Source organism: Anomaloglossus baeobatrachus, chromosome 9 (genome assembly GCF_048569485.1).
Source record: "Anomaloglossus baeobatrachus isolate aAnoBae1 chromosome 9, aAnoBae1.hap1, whole genome shotgun sequence".
NCBI classification, from domain to species: domain Eukaryota; kingdom Metazoa; phylum Chordata; class Amphibia; order Anura; family Aromobatidae; genus Anomaloglossus; species Anomaloglossus baeobatrachus.
This window is the reverse complement of record NC_134361.1, coordinates 220,953,285-220,977,628: the sequence shown is the minus strand read 5'-3', so window position 1 is coordinate 220,977,628 and position 24,344 is coordinate 220,953,285. Positions and strand designations below refer to the sequence as shown.

General features: G+C 54.7%; 1 pseudogene; it reads left to right on the top strand.

Moving 5' to 3' along the window:
• Positions 1 to 620: 620 nt before the first annotated feature.
• LOC142251617 (U3 small nucleolar ribonucleoprotein IMP4-like) overlaps positions 621 to 24,344 on the top strand; it is a 44,932-nt pseudogene continuing 21,208 nt past the window's right edge.

Sequence of the window (24,344 nt, the reverse complement as noted above, 5' to 3'; positions counted from 1 at the left end):
CTATCCTGTGTGATACTGTCTGCTGAGCTGTGTATCTAATCCTCTCCTGTGCGATACTGTGTGCTGAGCTGTGTATCTAATCCTCTCATGTGTGATACTGTCTGCTGAGCTGTGTATCTAATCCTATCCTGTGTGATACTGTCTGCTGAGCTGTGTATCTAATCCTCTCCTGTGTGATACTGTCTGCTGAGCTGTGTATCTAATCCTCTACTGTGTGATACTGTGTGCTGAGCTGTGTATCTAATCCTCTCCTGTGTGATACTGTCTGCTGAGCTGTGTATCTAATCCTCTCCTGTGTGATACTGTGTGCTGAGCTGTGTATCTAATCCTCTCCTGTGTGATACTGTGTGCTGAGCAGTGTATCTAATCCTCTCCTGTGTGATACTGTGTGCTGAGCTGTGTATCTAATCCTCTCCTGTGTGATACTGTGTGCTGCGCTGTATGGTGTGAGCTCCTCTCTCCGGCCGCACAGACATCTTTTCCTCCCTGTATTATCTGTTCTCAGTCCCCATAATCAGCTCCTCTCCTTCTGACATTATCTTCTCACATGACCTTCCCAACCCGGAAGTAGTCATCCTCCTCTTGCGTCACTTCCGGATATGGTGCGACTGGGGGGCGCCATGTTTACTGAGGGCATCTGATCTCTGGTTGCGGATTGGTCGGCAGGACGGGGACGTTGTAGTGATCGTTTCCACGTGTGAGAACCGGCCGGAACCATGGTGAGTACAGGCTGCGGGGTGATGTGATGCCCGTATACAGAGGTGTCCCCTACATATAGAAGGGGGTCCTGTATGTTTTGAGTTGTCCCCTTTTATGTAGAGGATGCCCCCATATATAGAGGAGGGTCCCTGTCTGTAGAGGGGTTTTATTTATATCTCTATCTGTATCTGTACAGGGGGTCTCCGTGTGTAGAGGGCGGTCCCACATCCGTACAGGGGGTCTCCGTGTGTAGAGGGGGGTCCCACATCCGTACAGGGGGTCTCCGTGTGTAGAGGGGGGTCCCACGTCTATACAGGGGGTCTCCGTGTGTAGAGGGGGGTCCCACGTCTGTACAGGGGGTCTCCGTGTGGAGAGGGGGGGTCCCGCGTCTGTAGAGGGGGGTCCCACGTCTCTACAGGGGGTCTCCGTGTGTAGAGGGGGGTCTTGCGTCTGTACAAGGGGTCTCACGTCCATACAGGGGGTCTCTGTGTAGAGGGGGTGTACCACATCCGTACAGGGGGTCTCCGTGTGTAGAGGGGGGTCTCCGTGTGTAGAGGGGGGTCTCCGTGTGTAGAGGGGGGGTCTCCGTGTGTAGAGGGGGGGTCTCCGTGTGTAGAGGGGGGTCTCCGTGTGTAGAGGGGGGTCCCACGTCCGTACAGGGGGTCTCCGTGTGTAGAGGGGTGTCCACGTACAGGGGGTCACCGTGTGTCGAGGGGGGTCCCCGTACAGGGGGTCTCCGTGTGTAGAGGGGGGTCCCGGGTCTCTACAGGGGGTCTCTGTGTGTAGAGGGGGGTCCCACGTCTGTTCAGGGGGTCTCCCTGTGTGGAGGGACGTCCCCGTCTGTAGAGGGCCGGGACTGCGCGGCCCCCGGTGTCCTCGTGTTACACAGATGTAGCAGAGCTGAGCTCACACTCCCGGATGTTGCCTCCTAAACCTGATCACATGATCTCCATTTTACATGAGCCCCCCCATTACAAAAGTCTGGATTGGAGCCTCCCCGCTGCAGGGGCCCACAGTGGACTGACAGGACCCCCATAACTACATAGATGTCGGCTCACCTTTCACCTCAGCATCTAAGTAGTTAAACAGCGCTCGCTCCAGTCTCGGTGATGTCACCCGCTGAGGACGGAGCCTGCGCCGTACGTATATGATGGATGTTGGGGGGGTGTTGCGCCCCGTACAGATGAGGCTGTTTGCAGAGCGTCGCTGCCCTGTGTGTCCATGGCTACTTCTCACTGGCTGATACTGGGCCATTGCTCGGGTCTGTGCCATATTACAGGGGTCTTAGGAGATTGGCCGGAGCGGTGGCCGAGCACGGTCCTCTCTGGTCTATACTGTGCTCCAGTCACACTCCTCCTAGCCGCGCTCATGCCCCGAGACTCCACATATTACACCGGTATCAGGCCGGGCTTCCACTTAGCGATGGCCATAATTACCCCCACAGAGACCCCTGCTCGCTCCGCTATGTATGTATACAGCCCAGTGACTAATCCTCCGTTGTCTGTAGCTGCGTAGGGAGGCTCGTCTACGCAGGGAGTACCTGTACCGGAAGGCCCAGGAGGCCAAACAGCACAGCATAGAAGACAAGAAGCAGCGGCTAAAACGAGCGCTCGAAGGTTAGTGCCACCGTGGTAGAGCTCAGACACGGAGCGTGCCGGATCCAGACACTGACCCCCCTCTATATCCACAGAAAACAGGCTCATCCCCACAGAGATCCGCAGAGAGGCCCTCACTCTCCAGAAACAGCTCGAGTTTGATGATGAAGGTGGTGAAGGTAAGAGCGGGGACTACAAGACCCAGCATGACCTGGCGTGCACACGTCTGCGTCGCATCATAACACAGATCTGTTGCCTTCTCAGGAGTGTCCTCGCACATGGACGATGAGTATAAGTGGGCCGGCGTGGAGGATCCGAAGGTCATGATCACAACCTCAAGGGACCCCAGTTCACGACTCAAAATGTTTGCTAAGGTATCTGGCACAGGGCAGTGCACCCCGACTTGTGGAAACGGGGTACAACTCCCAAACTCAAAAAGACCACCACAACCCAACCCTGACGGCATCCATGGGTCACGTCTCCAAAATATCAGGGCGTAATGTAGCAAGACTTGACCCCAAATATATACTTTCGTTTTATAAGACGCACCCCAAATTTAGGGGGAAAAAAATGGGGTCCGTCTTAAAATCCAGTGTCTTACCAGTGGGAGAGGGGGGCCACAAGAGGCAGGGGGCGGTGGTGAAGTAGGGTGATGCTGCGGGCGGTGCGGTGGCTGTACCAGATGCTGTAAGCCAGGGAACATCCAGAAACTGTCTGCGGTGCGGGCTTCAAGGAAATGGCGGCTGGAGTCGGGCGTGTGCACAGATTTAGCTCTCCGCTCAATGAGAAGCCGAGATCTTATCGTGCACGCGCCATTTTCCTTAGGTTCACTGCTGGGAGATCAGTGGGCCGGAGGCGGCGCATGCGCCAATGAGATCTTGAGCCGAGAGCTCCATCTGCGCATGCGCCATTATTTGAAGCCCGCACCGCCGCCATTTTCAGGATGGCCCCTGCCTCTTTGCCCGCAATGAGCACTAGCACGGCGCCCGCAGCATTGCCCTGCCTCCTGTGACCATGCTCCACCACCTCCCGATAAGCTACATTCGGATAAGACGCACCTTTTATTTTCCTCCCAAATTTCCTTATAATCCGAAAAATACAGTAATAAGATGCAAACACGCAACAGACTACAACTCCCAGCATGCCGTCAGGACGAGGCGCTATCGTGTGATCTTACACTCTTGTTGTTCTCTAGGAGTTAAAGTTGGTGTTCCCCAATGCTCAGCGCATGAACAGAGGCAAGCACGAGATGGGAGCGCTGGTCCGGGCCTGCAAAGCCAACGAGGTCACTGGTCATCGTCCACGAGCACAGAGGCATGCCGGGTGAGCAGGAGGACCCCATAACAGTGGCATCATACAGTGTTACTGCTGATATCGTCACAGATAGGTGGTCTGTGATTCTGGTAGGGATGATGGGGATCATTGTGATCTGTAAAGGTCCGTGCAGCCGAAAAGTGAGCTTATCTGCCTGATGTGAACTGCTTCCCTAGCCTCATTCCACAGACGCGAGACACGAGCCCACCTTTCTCTGCAGTAATCTAGCGAACATGTTGTACGCTCATATCTTCCCCTTCAGTCCTGCGCTGTCGGCTAATGGACACCCCAGGACCACGTTCCAGTGGCGGGGATTTGCCATAGGAATACCCCTTTAAGGACACCCATTCTCCGGGCTAGCAGAGAGCAGCAGTGAAGAACATTTTACCTTGGAGGACTGGGCACGGCTGTACATTACACAGGCGTCTATTGATTGCAATGAAAGTGGTGTAATACTTAGTGTGGCCTCTAGGAGCTGCTGCAGGGAAATGACACATTTACTGCTGAGCTCTCCCAGATTGTAGGTGATCACTGATCTCTCTGGTGGAATCCACACTACCAGTGATCGGGGGTGGCTGCGGCTTTCACACTACGGTTTTTAGCACGCCTCATGAACGCTTTTTTGCTGCAAAAGCGAATCCTGTTTTTCTAAAGAGAAAAGCAAGTGCTATTTTACAGGATCCTGTCACTTGAAGTTTATGGGCGGGTATTGGAGTCATGATCGGGAGTGAGGGGAACTGATCGTGACACTGGAAATTCAGACGCAGCTGGGGGCAAAAGAGAGAGGAGAGGAGAGAGCAGAGAAGAAAAGAGAGGGGAGGAGAGAGGAAGAAGAGAGGAGGAGGAGAGAGGAAGAAGAGAGGAGGAGGAGAGAGGAAGAAGAGAGGAGGAGAGGAAGAAGAGAGGAGGAGAGGAAGAAGAGAGGAGGAGAGAGGAAGAAGAGAGGAGGAGAGAGGAGGAGAGAGGAGGAGAAGAGGAGGAGGAGAGAGGAGGAGAGAGGAAGAAGAGAGGAGGAGAGAGGAAGAAGAGAGGAGGAGAGGAAGAAGAGAGGAGGACAGAGGAAGAAGAGAGGAGGAGAGGAGGAGAGAGGAAGAAGAGAGGAGGAGAGGAAGAAGAGAGGAGGAGAGGAAGAAGAGAGGAGGAGAGAGGAAGAAGAGAGGAGGAGAGGAGGAGGAGAGAGGAAGAAGAGAGGAGGAGGAGAGAGGAGGAGGAGAGAGGAAGAAGAGAGGAGGAGGAGAGAGGAAGAAGAGAGGAGGAGGAGAGAGGAAGAAGAGAGGAGGAGGAGAGAGGAAGAAGAGAGGAGGAGAGGAAGAAGAGAGGAGGAGAGAGGAAGAAGAGAGGAGGAGAGAGGAAGAAGAGAGGAGGAGGAGAGAGGAAGAAGAGAAGAGGAGGAGAGAGGAAGAAGAGAGGAGGAGGAGAGAGGAAGAAGAGAGGAGGAGGAGAGAGGAAGAAGAGAGGAGGAGGAGAGAGGAAGAAGAGAGGAGGAGGAGGAGAGAGGAAGAAGAGAGGAGGAGGAGGAGAGAGGAAGAAGAGAGGAGGAGGAGGAGAGAGGAAGAAGAGAGGAGGAGGAGGAGAGAGGAAGAAGAGAGGAGGAGGAGGAGAGAGGAAGAGAGAGGAGGAGGAGGAGGAGAGAGGAAGAAGAGAGGAGGAGGAGGAGGAGAGAGGAAGAAGAGAGGAGGAGGAGGAGAGAGGAAGAAGAGAGGAGGAGGAGGAGAGAGGAAGAAGAGAGGAGGAGGAGGAGAGAGGAAGAAGAGAGGAGGAGGAGGAGAGAGGAAGAAGAGAGGAGGAGGAGGAGAGAGGAAGGAAAGAGAGGAGGAGGAGAGAGGAAGGAAAGAGAGGAGGAGAGAGGAAAGAAAGAGAGGAGGAGAGAGAGAGAAAGGAGGAGAGGAAGAAAAGAGGAGCAGGAGGGGAGGAAGAAAAGAGGAGGAGGAGAGAGGAAGAAAAGAGGAGGAGAGAGAAAGAGAGGAGGAGAGAGAAAGAGAGGAGGAGAGAGAAAGAGAGGAGGTGAGGAAGAAAAGAGAAGGAGGAGGAGAGAGGAAGAAAAGAGAAGAGGAGGAGAGAGAAAGAGAGGAGGAGAGAGAAAGAGAGGAGGAGAGAGAAAGAGAGGAGGAGAGAGGAAGAAAAGAGAGGAGGAGAGAGAAAGAGAGGAAGAAAAGAGGAGGAGGAGAGAGGAAGAAAAGAGAGGAGGAGAGAGGAAAAGAGAAGAAAAGAGAGGGGAGGAGAGAGGAGGAGAAAGGGGAAGAGGAAAATAGAGGAGAGAGGGGAAGAGAGAGCAGAGAAGAAAAGAGGATAGAGGAAAAGAGAGGAGAGAGGGGGAAGAAAAAAGGAGAGGGGAGGAGAGAGCAGAGAAGAAAAGAGGAGGAGAGAGAGGCTAGAGGAAAAGAGAGGAGGGAGAGAAAGGAGGGGAGAGGAGAAGAGAGGAAAAGAGAGGGTAGGAGAGAGCAGAGAAGAAAAGAGGAGAGAGAGAGAGGAGGAGGAGAGGAAGAAGAGAGGAGGAGAGGAAGAAGAGAGGAGTAGGTGAGGAAGAAGAGAGGAGGAGGAGAGGAAGAAGAGAGGAGGAGGAGAGGAATAAGGGAGGAGGAGGAGGAGAGGAAGAAGAGAGGAGGAGGAGAGGAAGAAGAGAGGAGGAGAGGAAGAAGAGAGGAGTAGGTGAGGAAGAAGAGAGGAGGAGGAGAGAGGAAGAAGAGAGGAGGAGGAGAGAGGAAGAAGAGAGGAGAGGAAGAAGAGAGGAGGAGAGAGGAAGAAGAGAGGAGGAGAGGAGGAGGAGAGGAGGAGAGAGGAAGAAGAGAGGAGGAGGAGAGAGGAAGAAGAGAGGAGGAGAGGAAGAAGAGAGGAGGAGAGGAATAAGAGAGGAGAGAGGAAGAAGAGAGGAGGAGAGGAGGAGGAGAGGAGGAGAGAGGAAGAAGAGAGGAGGAGGAGAGAGGAAGAAGAGAGGAGGAGGAGAGAGGAAGAAGAGAGGAGGAGAGAGGAAGAGAGGAGGAGGAGAGAGGAAGAAGAGAGGAGGAGGAGAGAGGAAGAAGAGGAGGAGGAGGAGAGAGGAAGAAGAGAGGCGGAGGAGAGAGGAAGAAGAGAGGAGGAGGAGAGAGGAAGAAGAGAGGAGGAGGAGAGAGGAAGAAGAGAGGAGGAGGAGAGAGGAAGAAGAGAGAGGAAGAAGAGAGGAGGAGGAGAGAGGAGGAGGAGAGAGGAAGAAGAGAGGAGGAGGAGAGAGGAAGAAGAGAGGAGGAGGAGAGAGGAAGAAGAGAGGAGGAGGAGAGAGGAAGAAGAGAGGAGGAGGAGAGAGGAAGAAGAGAGGAGGAGGAGAGAGGAAGAAGAGAGGAAGAAGAGAGGAGGAGAGAGGGAGGAGAGAGGAAGAAGAGAGGAGGAGAGAGGAAGGAGAGAGGAGGAGAGAGGAAGAAGATAGGAGGAGGAGGAGAGAGGAAGGAGAGAGGAGGAGGAGGAGAGAGGAAGAAGAGAGGAGGAGGAGAGAGGAAAAGAGAGGAGGAGGAGAGAGGAAAGAGAGGAGGAGGAGGAGAGAGGAAGAAGAGAGGAGGAGGAGGAGAGGAAGAAGAGAGGAGGAGAGAGGAGGAGGAGGGGGAGGAGAGAGGAAGAAGAGAGGAGGGGGGAGAGAGGAGGAGGAGAGAGGAAGAAGAGAGGAGGAGGAGAGAGGAAGAAGAGAGGAGGAGGAGAGAGGAAGAAGAGAGGAGGAGGAGAGAGGAAGAAGAGAGGAGGAGGAGAGAGGAAGAAGAGAGGAGGAGGAGAGAGGAAGAAGAGAGGAGGAGGAGAGAGGAAGAAGAGAGGAGGAGGAGAGAGGAAGAAGAGAGGAGGAGGAGAGAGGAAGAAGAGAGGAGGAGGAGAGAGGAAGAAGAGAGGAGGAGGAGGAGAGAGAGGAAGAGAGGAGGAGGAGAGAGGAAAAAGAGAGGAGGAGGAGAGAGAGAGAGAAGAGAGGAGGAGGAGGAGAGGAAGAAGAGGAGGAGAGAGGAGGAGAGAGGAGGAGGAGAGAGGAAGAAGAGAGGAGGGGGAGAGAGGAGGAGGAGAGAGGAAGAAGAGAGGAGGAGGAGAGAGGAAGAAGAGAGGAGGAGGAGAGAGGAAGAAGAGAGGAGGAGGAGAGAGGAGAAGAGAGGAGGAGGAGAGAGGAAGAAGAGAGGAGGAGGAGAGAGGAAGAAGAGAGGAGGAGGAGAGAGGAAGAGAGAGGAGGAGGAGAGAGGAAGAAGAGAGGAGGAGGACGAGAGGAAGAAGAGAGGAGGAGGAGAGAGGAAGAAGAGAGGAGGAGGAGAGAGGAAGAAGAGAGGAGGAGGAGAGAGGAAGAAGAGAGGAGGAGGAGAGAGGAAGAAGAGAGGAGGAGGAGAGAGGAAGAAGAGAGGAGGAGGAGAGAGGAAGAAGAGAGGAGGAGAGAGGAAGGAGAGAGGAGGAGGAGAGAGGAGGTGGAGGAGGAGAGAGGAAGAAGAGAGGAGGAGGAGGAGAGAGGAAGAAGAGAGGAGGAGAGAGGAAGAGGGAGGGGGGGGGAGAGAGGAAGAAGAGAGGAGGAGGAGGAGAGAGGAAGAAGAGAGGAGGAGGAGAGAGGAAGAAGAGAGGAGGAGGAGAGAGGAAGAAGAGAGGAGGAGGAGAGAGGAAGAAGAGAGGAGGAGGAGAGAGGAAGAAGAGAGGAGGAGGAGAGAGGAAGAAGAGAGGAGGGAGGAGAGAGGAAGAAGAGAGGAGGAGGAGAGAGGAAGAAGAGAGGAGGAGGAGAGAGGAAGAAGAGAGGAGGAGGAGAGAGGAAGAAGAGAGGAGGAGGAGAGAGGAAGAAGAGAGGAGGAGGAGAGAGGAAGAAGAGAGGAGGAGAGAGGAAGGAGAGAGGAGGAGGAGAGAGGAAGAAGAGAGGAGGAGGAGAGAGGAAGAAGAGAGGAGGAGGAGAGAGGAAGGAGAGAGGAGGAGGAGAGAGGAGGTGGAGGAGGAGAGAGGAAGATGAGAGGAGGAGGAGGAGAGAGGAAGAAGAGAGGAGGAGAGAGGAAGAGGAGGAGGAGGAGAGAGGAAGAAGAGAGGAGGAGGAGGAGAGAGGAAGAAGAGAGGAGGAGGAGAGAGGAAGAGAGAGGAGGAGGAGAGAGGAAGGAAAGAGAGGAGAGAGAGAGAGAGAGAGAGAGAGAGGAGGAGAGAGAGAGAGGAGAGAAGAAAGAGGAGCAGGAGGGGAGGAAGAAAAGAGGAGGAGAGAGGAAGAAAAGAGAGGAGGAGAGAGGAAAAGAGAAGAAAAGAGAGGGGAGGAGAGAGGAGGAGAAAGGGGAAGAGGAAAGAAGGGAATTTTGTTTACTTACCGTAAATTCCTTTTCTTCTAGCTCCAATTGGGAGACCCAGACAATTGGGTGTATAGCTACTGCCTCCGGAGGCCGCACAAAGTACTACACTTAAAAGTGTAAGGCCCCTCCCCTTCTGGCTATACACCCCCCCGTGGGATCACGGGTTCCTCAGTTTTAGTGCAAAAGCAAGAAGGAGGAAAGCCAATAACTGTTTCAAAAACAAATTCAATCCGATAAACAACATCGGAGAACTGAACTTATTAACATGAACAACATGTGCACCCGAAAAACAAAATCCCTAAGAAAAAACAGGGCGGGTGCTGGGTCTCCCAATTGGAGCTAGAAGAAAAAGGAATTTACGGTAAGTAAACAAAATTCCCTTCTTCTTTGTCGCTCCTAATTGGGAGACCCAGACAATTGGGACGTCCAAAAGCAGTCCCTGGGTGGGTAAAAGAATACCTCATGATAGGGCTGTCAAGCAGACCTTTCCTACAGGTGGGCCACCGCCGCCTGAAGGACTTGTCTACCTAGGCCGGCATCCGCCGAAGCGAAGGTATGCACCTGATAATGTTTGGTAAAAGTGTGCAGACTCGACCAGGTAGCCGCCTGGCACACCTGCTGAGCCGTAGCCTGATGCCGTAATGCCCAGGACGCACCCACGGCTCTGGTAGAATGGGCCTTCAGTCCAGATGGAATCGGAAGCCCAGCAGAACGGTAGGTGTGAAGAATTGGTTCCTTGATCCACCGCGCAAGGGTGGATTTGGAAGCTTGCGACCCTTTACGCTGACCAGCGACCAGGATAAAGAGTGCATCCGAGCGGCGCAGGGGCGCCGTGCGGGAAATGTAGATCCTGAGTGCTCTCACCAGGTCCAACAAATGCAAACCCTTTTCGAATTGGTGAACTGGATGCGGACACAAAGACGGTAAAGTGATATCCTGATTGAGATGAAAGGAAGATACCACCTTGGGAAGAAACTCTGGAATTGGACGCAGAACTACCTTGTCCTGGTGAAACACCAGGAAGGGAGATTTGCAAGATAACGCCGCCAGCTCGGACACTCTCCGAAGAGACGTGACCGCCACTAGAAAAGCCACTTTCTGTGAAAGCCGAGAAAAGGAAATCTCCTTCATAGGCTCGAAAGGCGGCTTCTGGAGAGCAATTAGAACCTTGTTCAGATCCCAGGGCTCCAACGGCCGCTTGTAAGGAGGGACGATATGACAGACTCCTTGCAGGAACGTGATAACCTTAGGAAGTCGCGCTAGGTGTCACAAACCACCGGGGGGGGTCACTCAGAAATCCCCCGCGCTGGCTACCAGTACGTCACAATCGGGGGGTAACAAGTGGGGGTCACCCCTCCTTTATACCTCCCGACCGACAGACAGAGCACGTGACGCGCTCTCTAGCGCCCCTCTTATAGTCAGGCCAATTAGGGAATTGCCCGACAATAAGCAAGGAGGCCGCTATACTACTTATGCCGATTATTGAAGGGTCCCCGGTGAGAGTAGGGTATATATTCCCCCGACCTCCGCGGGCGGAATATATAATATCTTCCCGAATCTCACTGGCCTCCCCACAATAATCCTTGGCACAACTCGCTGCCACCAACCGCTTCACGGTAACTATTAGCCGAACACACAGACGTGGGATTCGAGATCGAGATAACAGAACAGCTCAAGATTAATTATATACTTTAATCAGCCTAAAGCACACTAGTACTACAATATATACAATAGGGAATCTACAGAATATACATATGTCAGAGTACAGTTACAGATAAAGCATGGGTTACAAACAGGCATACACAGTTCAATCAGTTACCTTGTTGCGTCTGGCCACAGGGGGGCGCTGTAGACCAGGTTTCCAGGAACTCCCACAGATGTTTCCTACACGTGCCCCCAGCGAGAAGAACCTTGGAAAATGGCCGAAGTAGGGTTATCAACCTGGGCAATCCAGGTCCCCTCCTACCTTAGTGACCTCACAGGGAGCACTGCTCCACCCCTGGCTGGAGTTATGGACAAAATCCACAACATGGAATATGGCCATAACTTGGCCTGGGAGCGTCGTAGGCGGACGCCAATGCTCTCATTGTGACAGTTATGAATTTAGCTACAGAACGAGGGGACTCATGACCTGTCTGCCAGTTCCCCATTGGCTGATATCACGCCTGGGGCATTTCCCAATGTCCTGCTCCCATAAAAAGGGGGGTGCCGGCATCGTCCACATGCGGAGACACCATTTTTATGGTTGCCATATTTATCGGAAATATGGCTTGCGAGATATGAACCATTTTTTACTGGAGTCGTTCTGTCTGGCTATTTCCATAGCCTTGCTAACTAGCTAGCAGCTCCTACTACAGGGTGACGGCAGGGAGCCATCCTGTGTCCATTGTCCGCACATCATCTCATCTCCATATCAGAGGAGATGGCTGTTGGAGGTGTAAGTGGGATGTGACACCTTCACAGATGCTGGACATTTGAGCACAAGAAGGGAGGGGGGGGGCACTGCCAGGGAGTGATGAGAGCAATTATGACTTCTAGTCATAATTCCTCTTCATATCCCAGGATTTACCTCACACCTCCCCCCTTTTGAGGGCGCTAGGGGGCAGCACACTCCGGTGTTCCCCCGTGCGCCCGTCCGCGACCTCTCCTTGTCGGGACAGCCCGTCTGCGTTACCGTGGTCACGGCCCCTTTTGTGGCGAATGGTGAAGTCGTATTGCTGGAGCGCAAGGCTCCATCGCAACAATCGCCCATTCGTCCCAGAGACGGTGTGCAACCAGCTGAGGGGATCGTGGTCCGTCTCCACGATGAAGTGGCGCCCGTATAGATAGGGTTGCAGACGCTGCAGGGCCCACACTATGGCCAGGCACTCCTTCTCCATTGTAGAATAGGCCACTTCCCTTGGTAACAGCTTCCTGCTCAGGTACAAGACTGGGGCTCTTGGCTCTGGCTCGCAGAGTCCACCTGGCTGAGCACCGCACCGAGGCCGAAGTCACTGGCGTCGGTCTGTACTACAAACGGCCGCGTGAAGTCGGCTGCCTGTAGCACGGGCGGGCTGGACAGGGCGTCCTTTAGGGCCCGGAAGGCTGTCTCGCAGTCCACTGTCCAATCGACTGCAGAGGGCAGCTTCTTCTTGGTGAGGTCCGTCAAGGGCTTTGCCAGGCTACTATAGCATGGAACAAACCTCCTATAGTACCCAGCGGTCCCCAAGAAGGACATCACCTGCTTCTTGGTCCTGGGGGTGGGCCAGGATGCGATGGCCTCCACTTTCTCAGGCTCGGGCTTCAGCGTTCCCCCACCTACCCGGTGACCGAGGTACTGGACCTCGCTCATGGCCAGCTGACACTTTCCCGGCTTGATGGTCAAACCTGCCCGGTGGATCCGCCTGAGCACCTGTGCTAGATGCTCTAGGTGGTCCTCCCAGGTGGGACTGAAGACGGCAATGTCATCCAGGTACGCGGCCGCGTACCCCTTCAAGTCCCTTGAGCAGGGTGTTGACCATCCGCTGGAAAGTGGCAGGGGCATTCCTCATCCCGAATGGCATCACCGTGGACTCGTACAGTCCAAATGGGGTAATAAAGGCAGAGCGTTCCCTGGCCTTGCGAGTCAGGGGGATCTGCCAATATCCCCGGGCTCAGGTCCATGATGGTCAGGTACTGAGCCCCGGCCAACTGATCGAGCAGGTCATCGATGCGTGGCATTGGGTACGCATCGGCGACCGTGACAGCATTGAGCCCCCCTGTAGTCCACGCAGAACCGAGTGGTTCGGTCCTTCTTAGGGACGAGGACTACAGGCGAGGCCCAAGCGCTGTTGGATGCCTGGATCACCCCCAGCTCCAGCATCTCGTCAATCTCCTGGCGCATGTGTTGCTGCACCTCCAGGGAGACCCGATATGCTGAACGCCGGATCGGGGGATGATCCCCAGTGTCCACGTGATGGACAGCCAAGTCAGTCCTTCCGGGCTGGTTGGTAAACAACCCCCGGAAGGGGAGTAGGGTGGCCCACAGCTGGGACCGTTGGTCCTCCAAGAGCTGGTGGCCAACCTCCACATCCTCAATGGATCCGCCTGCCCTAACCTGGGCTAGCATATCCAAGAGGGTTTCCGCTTCTCCCTCCTCGGGCAGGTTGCACACGGGGAGCGCACATGCCTCCCGCTCATGATGTGCCTTCATCATGTTCACATGGAAGGGCTTCCGCCTTCCACGGGCAGGGTCCAGGGTGACCAGGTACGTCACAGGGTTGAGCTGCTGGTACACGAGGTATGGGCCTTCCCAGGCTGCCTGAAGCTTGTCCTGTGGTACGGGGACCAGTACCCACACCTTTTGACCCACTTGGTAGGTCCTCTCACAAGCGTTCTGGTCGTACCAACGCTTCTGATCGGCCTGGGCTTGAGCCATATTGTCGTGTACCAGTTGCGTCAAGGCCTGCATTTTGTCCCGGAAGCGCATGACATACTCGATAACCGACACTCCAGGGGTGGCCAAATCCCCTTCCCAAGCCTCTTTCACCAGAGCCAGGGGCCCCGCACACGTCGCCCGTACAGGAGCTCAAACGGTGAGAATCCTGTTGAGGCCTGTGGAACCTCCCGGTAAGCAAATAACAGGTGTGGGAGATACCGCTCCCAGTCACGGCCCATGGGAGTCGACCAACATCTTAAGCATCTGCTTTAAGGTGCCATTGAACCGCTCGCACAGGCCATTAGTCTGTGGATGGTACGGGCTGGCCACCAGATGTCGCACCTGGACTTGCTTACAGAGGGTCTCCATCAGCTGGGACATGAATTGGGTCCCCCGGTCGGTGAGCATTTCCTGGGGAAAACCCACTCGGGAGAAAATCTCCAGCAATGCGGTGGCCACCTAATGCGGTGGCCACCTTGTCAGCCCGAATGGACGACAAGGCCACTGCTTCTGGGTACCGGGTGGCATAGTCCACTACCGTCAGTATGAAGCGTTTCCCGGAGCTGCTGGGGATGGCCAGCGGGCCGACCAGATCCACAGCCACCCTCCTGAAAGGCTCATCGATGATTGGCAGAGATACCAGTGGGGCTTTGGGGCGTGGCCCCGCCTTCCCCACTCTCTGACAGGTTTCACACGAACGGCAGTAGGCAGCCACATCGGCCCCCATTTTTGGCCAGTAGAAATGCTGGTTTAACCTGGCCTTGGTCTTAGCGATCCCTAGGTGTCCGGCCATCGGAATCTCATGTGCGATCCGCAACAACTCCGTCCGGAACGGATAGGGTACCACCAACTGTCGGTCCCTGGGCCACGCCTCCGGTGAACCCTGCTGGACCGTGGCCCGGTACAGCCGTCCTTGGTCCCAGACCACTCGCTCCGGGTCCGAGTCCGAGGGAGGCTGTGCCGCCTGCTCCTTTAGAGCTTTCAGGCTGTCGTCAGCTTCTAACGCTGCCTGAAACTCCTGACTAGATGTGGCCAGAATCGACGAGACTGTCACATCTTCAGTCAGTACCCCGGGACCTGTGTCCTGGCCTCCACCTGACTCGGCTGCCACCTGGTCAGAAGGGGAAGAGCTATCGGACCTCCGGGAGGCCCCTTGGCTTCCAGCACTCCCACTGCGGGCGACAGCGGCCACAGCCGCTGCGACCGTGGGTCGTGCCTGCTCCTCCTCCGTTCCTGACCAAGTCGCCGGTTCAGGCAGACCTACCTGGCTTCCTGACACCCCGGTTGTGGGGGAACCCTGCACCGAGATCTTACCTGGGAGCACTTCCGCTCCTGGACCGGCCCCAATCTCACCTGCCTGTTCCCCCCCTGCAGCAACAGAACCCCGCTGTGAAATCTCTGGGGACCCCACATTTGCTGTGGTAGCCCCCACCCCACACACTGGTCCTCCCCCTGCAGCACCCTGCTCTCTGCTTATCCCTGCAGAGGGCAACAGATCCCAGCTCACAGGCTGGTTACTTGTAGAGGCATGGTCACACCTTCCTCTGACCCCCTCCCCTGTCACAGCTGCAGCTGAGTGTGTGTCTATGGTGTCTATGCAAGCAGAAATATCAGAGTTCACTCCCTCCTCCCTTACATCATTCATAGATAACACATTAACATTGTCCGGAGGCACGTCAGCACTGGCTGAAGGTTCAGCCTTTGGGGCGGGGCCAAACTGGGAGGTTATTTGCCCCAAATCTGTCCCAAGTAGCACGTTTGCAGGGATCCGATCAGTTACCCCCACCTCCCTCACCCCTCGCCCTGCGCCCCAGTCCACATAAATGTCAGCAACAGGCAGCGCCGGGTCAGTGCCTCCAATCCCGGAGACAGCGAGGGTTTTTCCAGGGATCAAGTCTTGGGGGGACACCATCTCAGGCCGCACCAGAGTCACCTCCGAGGCGCTGTCTCGCAGTCCTATGGTCACAGACTGGCCGACGGTGACAGGTTGGAAGCTGTCCAGGGACCTACCACCACCCCCACCCACACAATACACCTTGGGCGGCCCTTGGGACGGGGACGGAGCCGGGGCCTTGGGACGCTGAGGGCACATGGCCTTGAAGTGTCCAGGTAGGTTGCACTGGTGGCACCGTCTTGGTTCCGCCACGGGCCTGGAGAGGGGAGTTGAGGGGGACACCCCCTGCAGTCTAGGGGCAGGTGGGGCAGTCGCAGAATTCATTTTACCCCCTCTCCAGGTGCTGCTGGTGGCCGCTCTCCTGGCCTCAGGGGCCCGGTTGTTGGTGTAGTCATCGGCAAGGGCAGCTGTAGCCGTGGACCCCTTTGGCTTCTGGTCTCGGATGAACTGGCGGAGATCCTCAGGGCAGTTCCACAAGAGTTGCTCCGTGATGAACAAGTCCAGGATCTCCGGTCCGGTGGAAAGCTGCAGGCCTTGGGTCCAGTGGTCGGCAGCTCGGGCAAGTGCCCGCCGGTGGTCAGCCCAGGAGTCCTTTGGTCCCTTCTGTAGGCTCCGGAACTTCTTGCGGTAGGACTCTGGAGGGAGGTTGTACTGTTGGATCAGGGCCCGCTTGATGGTGTCGTAGCCCTGATCTGCCTCAGCAGGCAAGTCCCCAAGGATATCCAGGGCCTTACCCCTTAAACGGGGGGTCAGGTATTTGGCCCACTGGTCCTTGTTCAGATGGTGCTGCAAGCAAGTCCGCTCAAAAGCAGTCAAGAAAGAGTCCAAGTCTCCATCCTTCTCCAGCACTGGGAAGTCCTCAACACGGACCTTTGGAAGTTTGGTGTCTTGAAGGTCACGTGTGGCTGATGAGGGCCGGAGCTGAGCTAGCTGCAGCTGGTGGTCACGGTCTGCCTGTTGCCGTCGCTCCGCAGCCTCACGCTCTGCCTGGCGCTCTTCACGCGCTGCCTGCCGCTCTGCCCTGCGCTCTGCCATGAGTATCTCGTAGGTATCCCGGTCTCCAGCCTGGAGAAGGGCCATAGCCATTTGAAGAAGGCTATCCGAGCCTCCCAGGCTCGGTGGAATGGCACGTGGTGATCTGCGGCCCGCTGCGGAGCCTGGTGCTTCACTGTCCATTGCAGAGCGGAGGGCTGGCATCTGGCTCGTTGAGGAACCTTGGGCGAGCTCCTCCTCATCTTGTCCAGCAGTGCCAGGTTGTGCAATGTCCTCGGCAGAACGGCTTTCTGGCGTCGAGCTCCTGGAGGGCTCGTGGACAACCTCCTCATCGTCTCTGGCCTGAGCATCGGCCATTCCTTTGGCTTTGCTCCTGGTGCTATCAGCCATTGTTGCAGACTTTGGTCACTGACACAGAACTGACACCTGATGCCTCCACACACCTTACAGTATCTGCACTCTGACACTCTAGTGTTGAGCTGGTCTGAAGACCCCAGCAGCCACAGCTGCTGCAGGCAGTCTTTAGTGTCTGGGAGTATGGGTCTCACACTCACACACACTATTATCTCGATCCCACCGCTTGCCAGCAATATGTCACAAACCACCGGGGGGGGTCACTCAGAAATCCCCCGCGCTGGCTACCAGTACGTCACAATCGGGGGGTAACAAGTGGGGGTCACCCCTCCTTTATACCTCCCGACCGACAGACAGAGCACGTGACGCGCTCTCTAGCGCCCCTCTTATAGTCAGGCCAATTAGGGAATTGCCCGACAATAAGCAAGGAGGCCGCTATACTACTTATGCCGATTATTGAAGGGTCCCCGGTGAGAGTAGGGTATATATTCCCCCGACCTCCGCGGGCGGAATATATAATATCTTCCCGAATCTCACTGGCCTCCCCACAATAATCCTTGGCACAACTCGCTGCCACCAACCGCTTCACGGTAACTATTAGCCGAACACACAGACGTGGGATTCGAGATCGAGATAACAGAACAGCTCAAGATTAATTATATACTTTAATCAGCCTAAAGCACACTAGTACTACAATATATACAATAGGGAATCTACAGAATATACATATGTCAGAGTACAGTTACAGATAAAGCATGGGTTACAAACAGGCATACACAGTTCAATCAGTTACCTTGTTGCGTCTGGCCACAGGGGGGCGCTGTAGACCAGGTTTCCAGGAACTCCCACAGATGTTTCCTACACGTGCCCCCAGCGAGAAGAACCTTGGAAAATGGCCGAAGTAGGGTTATCAACCTGGGCAATCCAGGTCCCCTCCTACCTTAGTGACCTCACAGGGAGCACTGCTCCACCCCTGGCTGGAGTTATGGACAAAATCCACAACATGGAATATGGCCATAACTTGGCCTGGGAGCGTCGTAGGCGGACGCCAATGCTCTCATTGTGACAGTTATGAATTTAGCTACAGAACGAGGGGACTCATGACCTGTCTGCCAGTTCCCCATTGGCTGATATCACGCCTGGGGCATTTCCCAATGTCCTGCTCCCATAAAAAGGGGGTGCCGGCATCGTCCACATGCGGAGACACCATTTTTATGGTTGCCATATTTATCGGAAATATGGCTTGCGAGATATGAACCATTTTTTACTGGAGTCGTTCTGTCTGGCTATTTCCATAGCCTTGCTAACTAGCTAGCAGCTCCTACTACAGGGTGACGGCAGGGAGCCATCCTGTGTCCATTGTCCGCACATCATCTCATCTCCATATCAGAGGAGATGGCTGTTGGAGGTGTAAGTGGGATGTGACACCTTCACAGATGCTGGACATTTGAGCACAAGAAGGGAGGGGGGGGCACTGCCAGGGAGTGATGAGAGCAATTATGACTTCTAGTCATAATTCCTCTTCATATCCCAGGATTTACCTCACACTAGGCGTTTCTGAAAAAATACGGATAGCGCGGAGACTTGACCTTTAAGGGAGCTAAGCGACAAACCTTTTTCCAACCCAGACTGCAGGAAGGAAAGAAAAATAGGCAATGCAAATGGCCAGGGAGAAACTCCCTGGGCAGAGCACCAAGATAGGAATATCTTCCACGTCCTGTGGTAGATCTCGGCGGAGGATGGTTTCCTAGCCTGTCTCATGGTGGCAACCACCTCATGAGATAACCCTGAGGCCCCTAGGATCCAGGACTCAATGGCCACACAGTCAGGTTCAGGGCCGCAGAATTCAGATGGAAAAACGGCCCTTGATACAGCAAGCCTGGACGGTCTGGTAGCGCCCACGGTTGGCCTACCGTGAGGTGCCACAGATCCGGGTACCACGACCTCCTTGGCCAGTCTGGAGCGACGAGAATGGCGCGGCGGCAGTCGGACCTGATCTTTCGGAGCACTCTGGGCAACAGTGCCAGAGGTGGGAACACATAAGGTAGCCGGAACTGTGACCAATCTTGAACTAAGGCGTCTGCCGCCCAAGCTCGGTGATCGTGAGATCGTGCCATGAAAACCGGGACCTTGTTGTTGTGTCGTGACGCCATCAGGTCGACGTCCGGCATCCCCCAGCGGCGACAGATCTCCTGAAACACGTCCGGGTGAAGGGACCATTCCCCTGCGTCCATGCCCTGGCGACTGAGAAAATCTGCTTCCCAGTTTTCCACGCCTGGGATGTGAACTGCGGATATGGTGGATGCTGTGTCTTCCGCCCACGACAGAATCCGCCTTACTTCCTGGAAGGCTTGCCGACTGCGTGTTCCCCCTTGGTGGTTGATGTACGCCACCGCCGTGGAATTGTCTGACTGAATTCGGATCTGCTTGCCTTCCAGCCACTGTTGGAAGGCTTGCAGGGCAAGATAGACTGCTCTGATTTCCAGAACATTGATCTGAAGGGTGGACTCTTTCCGAGTCCACGTACCCTGAGCCCTGTGGTGAAGAAACACTGCTCCCCACCCTGATAGGCTCGCATCTGTCGTGACTACCGCCCAGGATGGGGGTAGGAACGACCTTCCTTTTGACAAAGAGGTGGGAAGAAGCCACCACCGGAGAGAATCCTTGGCTGTCTGAGAGAGGGAAACATCCCTGTCGAGGGACGTCGACTTCCCGTCCCATTGGCGGAGAATGTCCCATTGTAGAGGGCGCAGATGAAACTGCGCGAAAGGGACTGCTTCCATTGCTGCCACCATTTTCCCTAGGAAATGCATGAGGCGCCTCAAGGTGTGCGACTGGCCCTGAAGGAGAGATTGCACCCCTGTCTGCAGCGAGCACTGCTTGTCCAGTGGAAGTTTCACTATCGCTGAGAGAGTATGAAACTCCATGCCAAGATATGTTAGTGATTGGGTCGGGGTTAGATTTGACTTTGCAAAGTTGACAATCCACCCGAAACTCTGGAGAGTCTTCAGTGCCACGTTCAAACTGTGTTGGCATGCCTCTTGAGAGGGTGCCTTGATAAGTAGATCGTCCAAATACGGAATCACAGAGTGACCCTGCGAGTGCAGGACTGCTACTACTGCAGCCATGGCCTTGGTGAAGACCCGAGGGGCTGTCGCCAGCCCGAAAGGTAGCGCTACGAACTGCAGGTGTTCGCTTCCTATAACGAAGCGTAGAAAACGCTGATGCTCTGGCGCAATCGGCACGTGGAGATAAGCATCCTTAATGTCTATTGATGCTAGGAAATCTCCTTGAGACATTGAGGCGATGACGGAGCGGAGAGATTCCATCCGGAACCTCCTGGTTTTTACGTGTTTGTTGAGCAACTTTAGATCCAGGACGGGACGAAACGACCCGTCCTTCTTTGGCACCACAAACAAATTGGAGTAAAAACCGTGACCTTGTTCCTGAAGAGGAACGGAAGTCACCACTCCTTCCGCCTTTAGAGCGGCCACCGCCTGCAGCAGAGCATCGGCCCGGTCGGGCGGTGGAGAAGTTCTGAAGAAACGAGTTGGAGGACGAGAGCTGAACTCTATCCTGTACCCGTGAGACAGAATGTCTCTCACCCAACGGTCTTTGACCTGTGACAGCCAAATGTCGCCAAAGCCTGCCACCGACCGAGGATGCGGAAAGAGGAGACTGAGAGTCATGAGGAAGCCGTCTTGGTGACGGTTCTTCCTGCTGTCTTTTTTGGGCGTGATTGAGTCCGCCAAGAATCTGAGCCTCTCTGATCCTTTTGAGTCCTCTTAGACGAGGAGAATTGGGACCTGCCTGAGCCTCGAAAGGACCGAAAACCAGACTGACCCCTCCTTTGTTGGGGTTTGTTTTGTCTGTGTTGAGGTAAGGATGAATCCTTACCCTTGGAGTGTTTAATGATTTCATCCAAACGCTCACCAAACAATCGGTCACGAGAAAAAGGCAAACTGGTTAAGCACTTCTTGGAAGCAGAATCTGCCTTCCATTCCCTCAACCACAAGGCTCTGCGTAAAACTACGGAGTTGGCTGACGCCACCGCCGTACGGCTCGTAGAGTCTAGGACAGCATTAATCGCGTAAGACGCGAATGCAGACATCTGAGAGGTCAATGGTGCCACCTGCGGAGCAGATGTACGTGTGACAGTGTCGACTTGTGTAAGCCCAGCTGAAATAGCTTGGAGTGCCCATACGGCTGCGAATGCTGGCGCCAACGACGCTCCAATAGCTTCATAGATGGATTTCAACCAGAGCTCCATCTGTCTGTCAGTGGCATCTTTAAGTGCCGCTCCATCTTCCACTGCAACTAAGGATCTAGCTGCAAGCCTGGAGATTGGAGGGTCCACCTTGGGACACTGGGTCCAGCCCTTGACCACGTCAGGGGGAAAAGGATAGCGTGTATCTTTAAGCCGTTTGGAAAACCGCTTATCGGGATAAGCGTGGTGTTTCTGGATTGCGTCTCTAAAGTCAGAGTGGTCCAGAAAAGAGCTTAATTTACGCTTGGGATATCTGAAATGGAATTTCTCATGCTGTGAAGCTGACTCCTCCTCAGGAGGAGCTGGCGGAGAAATATCTAACATCTTATTGATGGACGCTATAAGATCATTCACTATGGCGTCACCATCCGGTGTATCCAGATTGAGAGCGGTCCCAGGATCAGAATCCTGATCAGTTACATCCGCCTCATCACCCATAGATTCATCCCGCTGGGATCCTGACCAGTGAGACGAAGTTGACGGCCCCTCATAGCGAGCCCGCTTAGGCTGTCTGGGACTGTCGTCCGAGTCAGAGCCGTCACCCTGGGGTGCATGTGACACCCCCGGAGCCCGGAAGTGTTCCAGTTGAGGGGGACCAGGGAGCAATGATTCAACAGTGTCCGTGGTCTGAGTTACTGGTCTAGACTGCAATGTTTCAAGAATCTTAGACATTGTCATAGACAATCTATCAGCAAAAGCTGCAAACTCCGTTCCTGTCACCTGGACAGCATTCACAGGTGGTACACCCTGGGTCACGTCTAGCAGAGGCCCCGGCTGAGCAAGTGCTGCAGGGGCCGAGCACTGCACACAATGGGGGTCAGTGGAACCTGCCGGTAGAGTAGCCCCACATGCGGTACAGGCAGCATATAAAGTCTGTGCCTTGGCACCCTTGCGTTTAACGGACGACATGCTGTTGCCTCCTTGCAATCTAGGAGGGTATATAGCCGAGAATCACCAGCGACCGTACAGTGAAAAGTATTTGCAAACACAAAATACCAAGTACACAACGGCACAAGTGGGGGTGAGCCCTTGAGGGCTGCTTACCGCCCGCTGAAAAGCGGGTATGAGGTCGTAGAATCCCGTGTCTGGGTCTCCCAGGCTCCCCTCTCCAGCTCAGCGTGCAGACAGGAATGGCTGCCGGCGTCCTGTGAAGAGGGGCGGACCGTGGGCGTGCCACAAACAAAGTGCGGGAAACTGCGTCCTACTGTGCCTGGTGTGAGGGCTGGAGTATGTAAAACAGACTCCAGCCCTCAGCGCTGATGCTCTGTACGGCGTCCCGCCCTCCTCCTGACTGGCAGGTGCGGAGGCGGGAACGAGACGAACTAGGCCGCAAAAGCCGGGGACTGTAGTAATAAGCGCGGCCGTGATATATGCACGGCCAGCGCGGAAGTCCCCGGCGCACCACAAGTCCCAGCCGCGTCGCAGTGTGACTGACCCCAGCGGCCGGCGCGACCGTTCGCCCTAAGTCTACCCACTCAGCCAAGCTGTAGTGAGGAAATGGCACAAGCGCAGCAGCGCTGATGTCCCCGGCGCACTAACACACCCAGCCATGCTGCGGTGTGCGCGCGGTATGCACGGGGACACAGAGTACCTTGACGGAGCAGGGTCTGTCCCTGACGATACTCAGCTCCATATCCAGCGGCTTCTCCAGGGGCTGCGGATGGAGCACGGTCTCAGTGCCTGGAGACCGGTAAAGTCCCACTTCACCCGGAACCCTAATGGGGATGGGGAAGGAATCAGCATGTGGGCTCCAGCCTCCGTACCCGCAATGGGTACCTCAACCTTAACAAACACCGCCGACAGAAAGTGGGGTGAGAAGGGAGCATGCTGGGGGCCCTGTATGGGCCCTCTTTTCTTCCATCCGACAAAGTCAGCAGCTGCTGCTGACTAAACAGTGGAGCTATGCGTGCGTGTCTGACCTCCTTCGCACAAAGCAAAAAACTGAGGAACCCGTGATCCCACGGGGGGGTGTATAGCCAGAAGGGGAGGGGCCTTACACTTTTAAGTGTAGTACTTTGTGCGGCCTCCGGAGGCAGTAGCTATACACCCAATTGTCTGGGTCTCCCAATTAGGAGCGACAAAGAAATAGAGGAGAGAGGGGAAGAGAGAGCAGAGAAGAAAAGAGGATAGAGGAAAAGAGAGGAAAAGAGAGGAGAGAGGGGGAAGAAAAAAGGAGAGGGGAGGAGAGAGCAGAGAAGAAAAGAGGAGGAGAGAGAGGCTAGAGGAAAAGAGAGGAGGGAGAGAAAGGAGGGGAGAGGAGAAGAGAGGAAAAGAGAGGGTAGGAGAGAGCAGAGAAGAAAAGAGGAGGAGAGAGGAAAAGAAAGGGGAGGGAGAGAAAGAGGGGAGAGGAAAAAAGAGAGGGGAGGAGAGAGCAAAGAAGAAAAGAGAGGAGAGAGAAGAGAAGAAAAAAGAGGAGAGCGGGGGGAGAGAGAAGAGAAGAAAAAAGAGGAGAGAGGGAGGAGAGAGCAGAGAAGAAAAGAGGAGAGAGAGGATAGAGGAAAAGAGAGGGGAGGGAGAGAAAGGAGAAGAGGGGAGAGGAGAAGAGAGGAAAAGAGAGGGGAGGAGAGAGCAGAGAAGAAAAGAGGAGAGTGAGGATAGAGGAAAAGAGAGGGGAGGAGACGGGAGAGGTGAGGGGAGCAGAGAGGAGAGAGCAGAGAAGAGTGGAGAAGAGAGCAAGAGAGACTGTGTTCACGCCAGGCTGGTTTCCGGCCAAACAGGATCCTGTCTATCAGTATAGCACCGTTCACATGCGTTTGCTGTATAGTCAGGATCCAGCGATTTTGCAGTATTTGGACGCAGCTCAAAAACACTACAAGGAGCGTTTTTGAAAAAAGTTAAAAAACTGCAAGTCGCTGGACCCTCACTATAACGCACGGAAACGCAAGTGAACGCATGTTGTCGCAAGTCCATTGCAAATGCATTGAAATGAAAACGCATTTGCACTGGATCCGTTTTTGCGTTAAAAACCGTTCAGGACGCATGTTAAAAAAGAAGGGAATTTTGTTTACTTACCGTAAATTCCTTTTCTTCTAGCTCCAATTGGGAGACCCAGACAATTGGGTGTATAGCTATGCCTCCGGAGGCCACACAAAGTATTACACTAAAAGTGTAAAGCCCCTCCCCTTCTGCCTATACACCCCCCGTGCTCACGGGCTCCTCAGTTTTGGTGCAAAAGCAAGAAGGAGGAAAAAATTATAAATTGGTTTAAAGTAAATTCAATCCGAAGGAATATCGGAGAACTGAAACCATTCAACATGAACAACATGTGTACACAAAAAACAGGGGCGGGTGCTGGGTCTCCCAATTGGAGCTAGAAGAAAAGGAATTTACGGTAAGTAAACAAAATTCCCTTCTTCTTTGTCGCTCCATTGGGAGACCCAGACAATTGGGACGTCCAAAAGCAGTCCCTGGGTGGGTAAATAATACCTCATAATAGAGCCGCAACCGGCTCCGTCCTACAGGTGGGCAACCGCCGCCTGAAGGACTCGCCTACCTAGGCTGGCATCTGCCGAAGCATAGGTATGCACCTGATAGTGTTTCGTGAAAGTGTGCAGGCTCGACCAGGTAGCCGCCTGACACACCTGCT